At 42.1% G+C, this 13,428-nt stretch overlaps 1 pseudogene; it reads left to right on the top strand.

Moving 5' to 3' along the window:
* The first annotated feature begins 3,130 nt into the window (after positions 1-3,130).
* On the top strand, positions 3,131-6,514 carry LOC121138423 (annotated as a pseudogene).
* The last annotated feature ends 6,914 nt before the right edge of the window (positions 6,515-13,428 follow it).

Raw genomic sequence — 13,428 nt, 5'->3', positions numbered from 1 at the left:
AATGTATCAGGAAGAGTGTTCAAGGAAGATTAACTGAAGGGTTGGAGCAAGGCCACCAAAGAAATTTTGTGGAGACATCCCCAGAACTGTGAGTATGGATGGAATAAAAAGCAAGAAAGAAGATAGCCGTTACAGACAGTCCTGCCTTTTTTAGCCTAAAGCCCTTCTCAAAGAAATTCTTCTACCCTGACCTCCATATTGTGAACACTGAGACTCCTGATGGAAGAAAAGGACTTCTTCCTGAATTGTGTTCATGGAAAGAATACTTTTTTTCAGAGGCAGGATTTTTCTTTGTAACAGCTCTGGCTGTGCTGGACCTACTTCTTTATATCAGGCTGCTCTTTAGTCAAAGAGATCTGCCTGCCTCTGATTCCAAAGTGATGGGATTAAAGGCGTGAACAACCACAGTAGGCTGGGAGAAAATCTTCTAACTTCATGAGAAGAGTAAATAAGAGCTATTAGGAATTCAGACCATTCCCTTATTTGTGGAAAACTTAGTCAGATAAGCAATATGCACTTGTAGTTGTTTTCCTTGGCTCCCAACTAGACTACACTTGAAATTAACTAAAGTCATTAAATGGAGGTCACAACTGTGCCAAATATTTTGCATCAGTTGGAGTAGGTAGATCCACTTGAAACAGTTACACACCTTTAATTCTGATCCGAGGCTAGGAGACACACCCTAAATTGGGAAACACCTTCTGCTGGAAGCATATAAATGGATATGGAAGAAGGAAGCTGTTGACACTCTGACAAACCTTGTAGCAAGTGCAGCCTTCATTGACATTACAGAATACTTCTTTGAATACCAGCATATAAGAAAGACCAGCTGAGAAGTCCAACCTACTGAACTGAGTAAGTACTGGATACTTGGACTTTCCCTACACAGCTAGCCAATATGGGATGAGCAGGGCAGTAGCCATAAGTGATTCTAATGAGTCCCCTTTCTTCATATATGGAGAGAATCATTGTATAAGTTCTGTCACTCTAGAGAATCCTAACAGAATATTTTTTCTCAATATATGTTTTTTATTTGAATAGGAAACATGCTTGCTTCACATGTTGATCCCAGATCCCACCCCATCCGGTGCTCCTCTACTAGCCCACCCAGCCTGCCACCCAGTTACCACACCATTCCCCAGAGTGTGTAAGGCCCTCCATAGGAGATCTGCAGTGTCTATCACTTCACCTGTGGGAGGACCTAGTCTGAGAGAGGTTCCCTCCATATGGAACAAGCTCCCAAATATCATTCATATAACATTGTAAACACTGATCTACTACCAAAGACCCCAGAGATTGCCAAGGCCTCCTCACTGATACCAAATTAATGGGAGTATGGATCTGTCCCATGCTGGCCTCTCAGCCATCAATCTGGGGTCCAAGTCCTCCTCCTTGTTCAGGTACCCTGTCTCTGTGGTTTTCACCAGCACGGTCTTTACCATTGACTCATCACTCCTCCCTCATCACTGGGTTTCAGGAGTTCAGTTCAGTGTTTGGTTGTGGGTATCTTCCATCAGTTACTGGATGAAGGTTTGGCAATGTGATCATAGGATGACACTCCCTGATCCATGTCTAGAATCCATATATGAGTGAGTACATATCATTTTTGTGTTTTTTGACTGAGTTACTTCATTCAGGATGATTTCTTCTAGTGCAAAACATTTGCCTGCAAATTTCAATATTCCATTTTTTCACACTGAGTAGTACATCCTTGTTGTATGAGTGGGCATCTTTTAGGTATATGTCTAAGAGTGGAATTGCTGGGTCTTGTGGCAGACTGAGTCCCATTTTCCTGAGGAATATCCATACTGATTTGCAAAGTGGCTGTAAAAGTTTGCACTCCCACCAGCAATGGAGGAGTGCTCCCCTTTCTCCACATCCTCTCCATTGTTAGCTGTCTTACATCTGATAGGAGTAAGATAAAATCTCAGAGTTGTTTGATTTTCATTTCCCTGATGGCAAAGGATGTTGAGTATGTTCTCAAGTGTCTCTCGGCCATTTTAGACTCCTCTGTTGAGAATTCACTATTTAGTTCTGTAGCCCACTTTTTAATTGGATCATTTGGTGTTTTGGAGACTTCTTGATTTGGCTGTAAATTTTGGAGATCAGTCCTCCATCAGATGTGGGGTTAATGAAAATCATTCCCATTCTGTGGGTTGCATTTTTGTCTTATTGACACTGTCCTTTGCCTTACAGATGCTTCTCAGTTTCAGGATGTCAAATTTTTATTAATTGTCGGTCTCAGTGGCTGTGCTATGGGTCTTATGTTCAGAAAGACGTCTCCTGTTTCAATTTATTAAAGAGTACCTCCCACTTTCTCTTCTAAGAGTTTCAGAGGGGCTTGATTTATATTGAGGTCTTTGATCCATTTGGACTTAAGTTTTGTGCCTGGTGACAGACATAGATCTATCTGCAGTCTTCTACATGCTAATATCCAATTTTACCACCACCATTTGGTGAGGATGCTTTCTTTTTTCCATTGTATGATTTTTTGCTTCTTTGTCAAAAATCAGGTATTCAGAGGTGTGTGGGTAAACATCTGGGTGTTCAATTAATTTCCCTTGGTCTACCTGTCTATTTTTATGCCAATCCAAGCTGTTTTCAGAAGTATAGCATTATAATAGAGCTTAAAGTCAGTGAGGGTGATTCCTACGGATGTTTCTTTATTATACAGGAAGAACCATAGCAGAGTATTGTATAATGAGTGGACAATATGTTCCAAACTATTCAAAAGTTGTGTATGCTGCTTAAAACTAGTTACCTATGGACCTAAGATTCAATCTAGAAAATGGAATGATGTAAAAGTCCCCAGTGGCATTGACTGTCTTCTGTGAAACTAATCTTGAAATCTGCATTGAAAATTTAAATGATATCCAATATTTTACCTCATAGAAGTGGTACCACATAAGAAACATAACCTAAAATTATAAATCAAGGCTATTCCTGTGTCTCCAGGGTGAAGAAAAATAAATCTCCAGTTCTTCACTTTGGATCAATTTTGAACAGCAAACTATCTCCAGCAGAAATATCAGAGCACGGTAGGGGTATATTGGCAGATAAAGACCTGTGGTGACAGTGCATCTGGAGTCCAACAACATTTTGTAAATACATTATTTTATACATTCTGTATATGATGACTTCGATGAGCAATGATCGTTGTCCAGTTGTGCAGGAAAATGCACAGATGCCAACAACACATGCAGCACAGCCACAGAAACAAGTGGTACAAGGAACAACTGAACACATGCAGCTTAGCTCAAGTGATCTTTGATAAGAATGATTCAAACTTTGAAGGTAAAGTTAAACAGCTTATGGAAGTGACAGGAATGAGTCAACACGAAAGTATAGTGGCTGTACATGACTGCGATGGAGATGTGAACACAGCTGTCAATATGCTGCTGGAAGGAGATTTAGACACAACACCATGGGAGACTGTAGGGGGAAGAAGAAGAATTTTGGGGAAAAAAGGCCAGAAAACAAAAAAATCAAAGAGAAGAGAACTGAGAGAAAAACAAATCGTGGACGGGGAAGCAACAACCTGAAAGGAAGAGGTGGCAACAGAGGCAGAGAGTTCAAAGGTAAGGAGAATGGAATTGATAGCAACCAAGGAGTCAAGCCTTCAGAGCGAGGCAGGCAGGGCAGATGCAGAGGAGATGGATGTTACAGGGGCAGCAGGGAAGGAAGGTTCTCTCCTCAAAGCATGGGGACTTTGAACCCCGCAGACTAGTCAGAGTCTGCATTTACAGATAGCAAAGGGAAAAAGTCGGGAGTTGGGGAAGCTGCTCTGAATGGTACAAATGAGGGCACTGAAGGGATGGGATAGCCTCACAGGACATATCAGGAGGTTCCAAATAAAGGGATTTCTGGACTTAAAGGTGCATGGAAAAATTCTGGGGAAGAGTGCACAAGAGAAGAATGGACTGAAGCCCTTTCTGAAACCCAATTTTTCACTGCATCCTTTGTTCCAGCAGAAAACCACAGCACTCCTGGGCAAAGCGTTGATCGCGTTGCCTTGCTGCAGAAGACTGTCCCTCTCACTGAACCCGCAGAAGATAACTCGTTTGAAACATCCCAGTGGCACAGCTCCTGGCAAGGACTTGTCTTCACAAATTCTCAACACAGTCATCAGAAGGAACAAGGGACTGGTGGGTCCCCTTCTGCCAATGCCTACTCTCGTCAGAGACTGTCTTCCGTCCTGGGCTCCAGATTTGGAGAATCGGCCCCGTCAAAGATGTTGAATATCTCCAACTCCCAGATTTGGGCCAAGTTGAAAGCACCAAGTTGGAGCATGGTTGCTGCTATGTCAACTGCACAGCAAAACAGTACAAGTCCCCCAGCCACTAGTGCATCTTGGGACCTCAAGCCCTCAGCATCCCAGTCCTCTTCCCTAATTCACTTTGACTACAAATCTCAGCCTAAGCCATCCCCAGTTGTTAAGCACTGGAGCCAGCGACAGAAGCAGCAGACCCTGGCAGTCAGTCTTCCTTCTCATGGTTTGGAGTCCTTTGCTTCCCAGGCAAAAAAACAAGATTCAACACCTGGAGATGGCCCTTTTTCAGCGAACAGACTTTTGACACTTCCCAACATGGCTGTTGAAAATATTGTGTCTGCCCACCAACCGCAGCCCAACCACATCAAACGCCCTAAGCGCCAGATACCTCCACCTCCAGCTTCTAAGGTTCCCGCTACAGCAGTGGAAATGCCTGGTTATGCAGAAGTCACAGGATTAAATATTCAGTTTGGAACTCTGGAATTTGGATCAGAACCATCTCTTTCTGATTTTGGATCAGCAACTTTAGCCAGTGAAAAAAAATCAGATGCCCATCAGCTTGCACCCAAAGTCTTTAAGTGACATTTTCAATGCCTCTTTACCCAAGAACAGTGCTGTACAGAACTCCACCTACACAAGTTCCATCATTACCTCCTACAGTCTGTCCAGCTCTTCCTTGAGCTCCACTAGCTCAACGACAACGTCTTCCCCTTATCACCAGAAGTCTGTCCATATCGGGATTGCATACCAAAGCCCTGTGTACCCCCCAGATTCAGCTGCAGTGTCAGTTGCAAATGGACATTTTGGTGCCAGAAGTCATAACACAGTAGACACTACTTCATCCATTTCAGGTCCAAAGCTGACAGACCCTTCAGCCCTCTCATCTGTGGACTCCCTACCCAGCACAACTGCCTGCACTGCACTTCTGCCTTCTTCATCCCAGCACTCTGCCACGTTGCCATCCTTTCCCCAGTCTGGTGACCTGTCCAGCATCCCCCTTCTCAGCATAGCATTCTCTCTCCAGCCACCAGAATAGTCTTCCTCTGTTCATGCAGAATGTTCTGCAAGCATGCCCACACTCATGCCAGTGTGCAGAGCACCCCATCCTCATCTCCCTTCTCAACAACTGCAACCTCTGCCCCAAGGGCCCTACCCTTGAGGATGGTCTTGCCTGGGAGCAGCATGTGCCTGGGTGGGGCCACTGTGAGTGTAGCAAGCAGCAGTACCAAGGCCACAGCCTAGGTGACCTCAGGCAAAGCACTGCCAACCTGCCTTAGGGAGTTCCTCCTCTGCTACACAATCAGTACCTATTGGTCCCTGGAGTACAGTTTCCTGCTTACGTGTTCTACGGATATGATGATCCCCAGATGTTGAGGTCACAGCTGCCAATGGATTACTATGGCATTCACTTTGGAGCACACACAGCCCTTGCCAGCCAAGAAGGAAGTTTGGATAATAATCTGTATTCAGGTGATATCACAAAGTTTGACTGAGGAGACTCTGCATCCCCTGAATATTCAATGACGAAACTTCATACAAAGCATAGCCAATTCCAGATGCACCACATGGCACAGCAGCCCTTTTTGAATCCTGCTCTGCTCCCCTGGCTATAGCCATCTTGGCCAACCCCCTATAATACAGATGTGCCCAGTGCCCTGCAGTATGGCCCTACTATGCTTGTCCAGCCATCCTCGGTGAAACAGCGTGGTCTGATATTCAGCAATCCCCTAATCCTTTTCATCAGGCCAGTGGCTACGTTCAGCACACTTACAGCACAGTTTATAATGATTTATCCTAGGGCACAGCAGCAGGAGACTACACCAAGTGTAGCTATGGTGGATCATTAGAGGCAGCAAACAAGTCGCCTGGATCTGGGCATAGCAAAGAAGTGTTTAGGCACTACTGGCCTACCAGATACAACTAGGTCTTTCTACAACAAGACAGACATTTGACAAGCAGGGATTTCATGCTGGGACAGGCCAACCTTTCAGACAACCCTCTGTCTTTGGCTCCACTGGGCCCCTGGAACCTGGAGCAGACCATGGTATTGCACTCACAGCATTCATGCACATCATGCCTGCCCACCAGAAGTGCCACTACCAGCTGATACAGCACGGCATTCTGCATGATACCCTGAGTGGATCGGGTCAGCACAGCCAGTCCAGATCCCTGCATTCCAAGTCTCATGTCTCCAAACCCACCTATGGCAGCTCTCTGTACTGGACAAATGAGACACTGAAATAAAAGGGTGGGCTCTTCTGCAAGAGAGAACACATGGAGCACATTTCTGGGAGCCCTGTGATATTTCCTAGAATTCTGAGATGTAACTGTCAGCTGAACCTCTGTAGTAAACCTGCCTCCCAGACACACTGTTTTGTGTATTGTATTTATGTATGTATTTGTGAGTTTGCTAGAAGCCTGGAATAGACGGTGTGTGGATACAGAGTAGCATTACAAATGTGCTCTACCAGTCTGGACAACCTCACTGTAGCAATGTCAGCCCCATTCCTACCCCTTCAGCTTTCAGGCCTTCCAAGTAGATCCCAGCTCACTGGCCTGCTTCAAGTAACACTGAAGGGATTGTGGTTTGGGGACTGGCGTCAGGTACCAATGAAGAAGTAAGACTTTTCTTTATCTCAAAAAAGTAAGAAAAGAAAAATCAGAGCACAGGAAAGCCAAGGTCTGTAACTACACGTGAATCAGCATACAGAATTTATGTGACAGATAATCCATCAGCAACTTACAATGTTTTACTGGAGAAAATGCAGGAATGCATAAAAAGCCAAAATTTTTCCATCAGAGGCAATGACTAATGGTGTTTGAGAGGACACACTAATGGGGTCGATGAAGAAAGCATAGATGACTTGTCAGGTTACATACTGTTGTTCAGTTGTCCAAAGAATCAAGTTTGGGCCAAGGTCCAGCTCTGGATCTAAAGCACTGAAGGGGAGATAGTCCTTGGAATGAGGTCTGGAAGAGTATTTAAGCACAGAGCAGGCTATGAATGAGGATTCAAAGGTTCATTCTTTGAGATTTCCTGTTGCACCTTATGTATTGTCTTCTCCCTGAAGATGAGCTCACCCTCTTCTTGAAGACAACAATGTTCTAAGACTTTTGCACCATCAGTGATCACATCTGGAAGCCTGGAATCCATTTCTTATGTTCATGATGGCAGATTAACTAGGAGAGCTGTGGGAGAATCATCTCTTCACAGACTTCTTCCTTGTGGTAGCTGCCCAGGAATTCCTTGCTCACTGTGAAGGTTTAGCAGCTCACTCTCCAGTTTTCAGAACCATGTTAGAGCATGTCCTGTATGAGACAAGAAAAACAAAACTTAGAGATCCATGATCTGGAGCCACAAGCCTTCAAGTCAATGATGGGCTTCATTTACACTGGGAAGCCCTCAGACATCCACAGCATGGCAGTTACTCTGCTGGCAGCTGCTGACAAGTATGACCTGGAGCATTTGAAACTCATGTGTGAGGGTGCCCTCTGGAGGGACCTCTCTATGGAGAATGCTGCACACACTCTCCTCTTGGCTGACCTGCACAGTGCTGGGCACCCGAAAACACAAGCACTGAATTTCATTACAGTTCGTGTTCCTGTGATCTCTGAAGACAATGGTAGGCATATATCCCCACTTTGTGACTGAAGAATACTCCTGACTGTCTTTTACACAGGGTCCTTTCCTGCATGCCATTTTGAAATTCTTGGAAAGATTCTAGGTCTCAGTCAGGTGTTACATAGAGGTTTGATCTAGGTGTAGTAACCACTATGTTTTACAAGGATACTTGTGTAGACTATGGGCTCTATGGAGCATTTATAGTGAATCTGGGAAAGCTCAGGATTTAACAGAGCAGTAAATGGGTTGGAAATGAAGTGTGGGGTTTCGAGAGGGGTAAGCCAGTCTCTGCTCTACACTCTCACACTTCAACCTTATTGATGAACTGGTTTGAATTTTGTTCCATGAGTTGAAACAGATTCAGTTTAGTTGCTGGCTCTGAACACATCCCAGTAAGTTTTCCTTGGAGTAAATAGTCTTGATTTGACTGAGAAGCATGTATGATAAGGGCTCAGAGCAAAGGAGAAAACCAAAAGTAATGTTTACTTACGAGAGTACAGGAAGAGAAAGAAGACATTTTTATCTCCAAACTCAGTTCCCAAAAGAAATTTTTGATCTTACAGTTGACCCTTGTTCAGTTCCTAGCATACACAAGGAACTATTTTACCACCTGTAGCTGGATATTCTGAGAATCTGAGGTTCTCCTATCATCCTCCTGGGCACCTCCATCTCTGTACATAATATTTTAATCAAATATAATATGAATAACATTTTAATCAGTTTATGATTACAGTGGACTTTCTGTTTGAGGAAGTATATTTTAGTCTGCCATACATACTAAAAAGTCAATAAAGTGAAACCTAATGAAACTCTGCTACACTCAGATTTGTGCAGAATACAGTCAGCACTGTCCACGAGCTGATGGAAGCATATACTGTGATCCACTGAAAAAAATTAGGCAGAGCTCAGAACCTCCGGGAAAAGAGGAAGGACAGAGTGTAGGAGCTAAAGGGATAAAAGACACCAGGAGAACAGAGCCCACATAATCAAATCAGCAGGACTCTATATTCTCACAAAGGCTAAAAAGGCCCTCACAGATATGTGTGTCTACACTATGTCCTCTGTACACATGTTGTGGTTATTGTGCTTGGGATTTCTTTGGGACTGCTACCAGTGGGAGTGGGGAGAGTCCCTGACTTGTTTATCTGATCATGGGAACAGTGTCTTCTTCCTGGATTGGCTCTTTGAACCTTGATATGAGGGTTTGTGCTAAGTCTTTTTGCATCTTGTAATGCTGTGCTCAGTTGATATCACCAGAAGGCCTGCTCTTTGGTGAAGGAATACAGGAATTAGAATATCTGGGTGGCTTTATGGACAAGAGATTATGATCATGATGGATTGCATGTGTGAAGAAAAAATAAAAATAAAAATATGAACAACTAGAAAGATATCTGAGGAAGTAGAATTTGGACAGATCTGTAAAGGAAAAAACATATAGATCCTTAGTAAATGCCTATCAAATGGTGCATTCCCAAACAAGGAGAGCAAGGATACCTCGGTAGAGGGAGCTGTTATGGGCTTAATGTGAAACCTGGCACAGAGACATTCCCAGAATTCCACAAGGATGGCCTCAGCTAAGAATCTAGGCAATAATGAAAAGGTTACCTTATATTCCCTTCTCCTATAATGAGATTGAAGACTCCCTTAAATGCTGTCATATAGCCATCATCCAGCAGTTGATGGAAGCAGTAGCAGAGATGAACAGATAATCACTGAGCCAAACTCCTGGAATCTAGTTGTAGATATAGAGGAGTTATGACCAAAGTGTTCTAGATAATTCAAGGGGACCCACAGAACCAGCTGACCTGAGCACGTAGGAGCTCACAGATTCCAGACTGTTAGCAGAAGAAAGTGTACTAGGCTTTCTGAAGTTGGGGGTCAGCTGGGAGGCTTGGGAAGTCTATGGGACCATGAAGAGTGGAACCAGTATTTATCTCTAGTGCTTGAACTAGCATTTTGGAGCCCTTTCCCTCTGGAGGGATTCTCTTTCAGCCTAGATTCAGGGGGCAAGGGTCTGCCCCAAATGATGTGAAAGAATTTGATGATCCAAGAGTGAATTTACTACTAATGACCATCTTAGATATCTGGCAACGCTTCCTTTGGGCCCTGTATAACTTTGTAAATGATCCAGTTTTCTTTCCTGCTTCTCAAAATCTATCCCAAGCATTCAAAGATACAGAATAAAGAAAGACTATTAAGAGCATCTAAGGAAAATGTCAAGTAACATATAAAGGCAAACCTATCAGAATTACATCTGATTTTTCCATTGGAACTGGGAAAGGCAGAAGGTCCTGGATACATATTCTACCAACACTAAGAGACCAATGATGTCACCCCTGACTACAATCTCCATCAAATCTTTCAATCACTATAGATGGAGAAAACAAGATATTCTATGAGATAACCAGAATCAAACAATACATATCCACTCCAACCCAAGGAAGTCAACAATAGTCAGAAAAACATAAGCAATAGATAATCACACCTCACCAATAGCCAACAGTAAAAAGGTGAAAATCCACATATAATTCCACCAGAAAAAATCATTCCAAAACAAGCAAGAATGAGCAATCAATGGCCATTAATATCCCTCAATATTAATGGTCTTAACTCTCCCATAAAAAACACAGGCTAACAGAATTTATTCGAGGACAGAACCTAACCTTCTGCTACATACAAGTAACCCATCTCAGCTTCAAAGATGGACATTACCTCAGAGTTAAAGTTTGGGAAAAGATTTTCCAATCAAATGGACCCAAGAAACAAGTGTGGGCAGCAATCCTAATATCTAACAAATTAGACTTTAAAATAAAATCAATCAAAAGTGATGAAGCAGATCATTTCATATTCATCAGAGGAGAAATCCACCAAAATCAAGTTTCAATTCTGAACATCTATGCCCCAAATACAAAGGCATGAACATTTGTAAAATATACATTACTAAAGCACAAATCACATAAAAAGCCCCACAACTTATAGTGGGAGAATTCAACACACCACTCTCACCAATAGACAGGACTATCAGACAGAAGTTTAACAAAGAAGCAAATTAACTAATAGAAGTTATGACCCAATTGGGATTAACAGACATCTATAGAACATTCCATCCAAATAGAAAAGAATATACCTTCTTAGCTCCACATGGAACTTTCTCAAAATTCGACCACATGCTTGGCAACATATCAAAACTCAACAGATACCAAATAATTGGAATAACTCCATGTATCATATCAGATGAACATGCATTAAAATTAGAACTCAACTACAACACAAATTGCAGAAACCCTGCAAACTCATGATAATTGAGTAATGTGCAATTGCCACATTCCTGTGTCAAAGAAGAAAAAAAAGAAATTAAAGACTTTCTAGAATTCATTGAGAATGAAGACAAAACTCACTCAAACTTATGGGACACTTTGTAGCAGTGCTAAAAGGGAAGTGCATAGCACTAAGTGCCCACAAGAATAAACTGGAGAATAGTTACAATGGAGACCTAACAGTACAGCTGAAGCTTTAGAAGACAAAGGAGCAAACTCTTCTAATTTAAAAATACATTTGTGTTTGTTTGGGGGATACTTGTATCACGTAGGTGAAATTATAACATTGATAATTATATGTTGCATTTTCAATTAATATGAAATAATTAAATTATGTTTGGTGAAATTATGAGCTGGTTACTGTTTTCATTTGGAAATTCATCAGGGCATAAGGTGACATGCCTGTGTGTCACATTGAGAAAGGATTGACTTATAATGGCTATTCTTTTTTGTCAACTTGACTACATCTGTAACAAATGAAAATCTGATAATGAAGTGCACACAAGAGAGGGAATTTCGATTAATTTGAAGTAGGAAGAACTACTTGTTTTGTATATGTTCTGGTTCAGAGACCAACTCCTTTACCCTGGGTCTTGATGCAGAAAGGCATACTTTAAATTGGACCCCACCCTCTGGTAGAAGTATGTGAAAAGCATGGAAGACAAGGCTTTGTGATTATCGAGGTTGCTCATATCTTGCTTGTAAGTTTGCAGGCTTGCTTGCCTCCACAAGTTAGAACCTTCTTCTTTGGAATTCCAGTATCTACTGAAGATCATCTGAGACAACCATAATCACAAAGTGAGCAATTTTTCGATTTACCATGTTTCTGTGTATAGCCAATCATTGTTGTATTACTTGTAGCACAGGTATAAGTCATTCTTACAGTTAGCCACACACATTATATTGAGATCTTCTCACAGTACAGCATTAATGGATCTGGAATGGTATTTCCATGATGGTTTATCTGCTGGGGAGAAGCAAATAACAAATAAAATTTGGTGGACCCATTGCAGGGAATGGGACTGGAATGTATTGGATTAAAAGGAAGGAAATTAAACAAGTACTTTAAGATGTCCCTGCCTGGCTCTGCTTCCTGTCTACCATACATGAATTCTTCGACCCTGACTTCTATGTTGTTAACAGAGACCCCTGATCTGTAAGGAAAACACCTCTTCCCAGATCATGTTTGTGGTAGAAATTCGTGAAACACCATGAAAACAGTAAAAAAAAAATCTGTGTAGACGTGGACACTACACCTTCTTTAGTGAATGATAAAACACAATAAGAAAAATACCCTTGTGATGGCTATTCTTGGTTCCCAAATTAACTACATTTGGTACTATACTAACTAAAATTCAAATTTGGAAGCAACACTTGTGATAAAATGTTTGCTTAAGTTGAAGTAGGTAGGTCGATTTCCAATATGGACTTTGGAGGTCCAAAGATGGTACTAACCATTTGGTGTAGGTCCACTTGGTGTGTCTAGTCTGTATTAACTTGTGTTTGTGGAAAAGACAGAGTCACAGAATAGAGTCAGGAGGGAAATTCAGTGAATAATGAATGCCCCAAGTTTATTCTTCAACATTCTTAAATGCCTTAAACAAACAGTAGAAAATGGTCCAAGACTTCTTCCAAACATTAGGTAGTAAATCCTTAGACTAAATCTCTTTTTAACCAGACTTGAAGTTTAAGAGTAACCATACCTCAGAACAAGTCTCTTGTTATTTAGATAAGACATCCTTGCCTAAGACCAACCATCCTACAGTAGCCATGCTTTTGAACTTGTGGTCTTACATCTTTAACCTTGGAAGAGTAAGGAAAGCTTTGAAATCTTAAACAGTAAGCCAAGATGAAGCAAAGCCATTTTCACAAAAACCCCCAAAAGACACAAAGTTTTAATCCAGATCTTGAGGCCGGTAAGTACACACCTTTGCTCCAGAATTTGAGTCCAGTAAGCACACACCTTTAATGCAGGACTTGAGTTCAGAAGACTTACCTTTAATTGGGCCACACCCTCCTATGGCAGAGTACAAAAGGCCAAGAAACAAGGAAGTTGGTTCTCCTTGAATGCTCCCCTCACCTGGCAGGAAGCCATTGCTTCACTGGAATTAGAGAATATTTATTCTCACTTTAAGCATTTACTGACCACCAGCTGACAGACACCTCTCACCTCCTGGATTGAGTAAGTCCTGGATTTTGAACTTGCCTTGACATGTAGC

Source organism: Mesocricetus auratus, unplaced genomic scaffold (assembly GCF_017639785.1).
Source record: "Mesocricetus auratus isolate SY011 unplaced genomic scaffold, BCM_Maur_2.0 contig_4768_pilon_obj, whole genome shotgun sequence".
Taxonomy (NCBI): Eukaryota; Metazoa; Chordata; class Mammalia; order Rodentia; family Cricetidae; genus Mesocricetus; species Mesocricetus auratus.
This window is presented reverse-complemented; position numbering and strand designations above follow the sequence as displayed.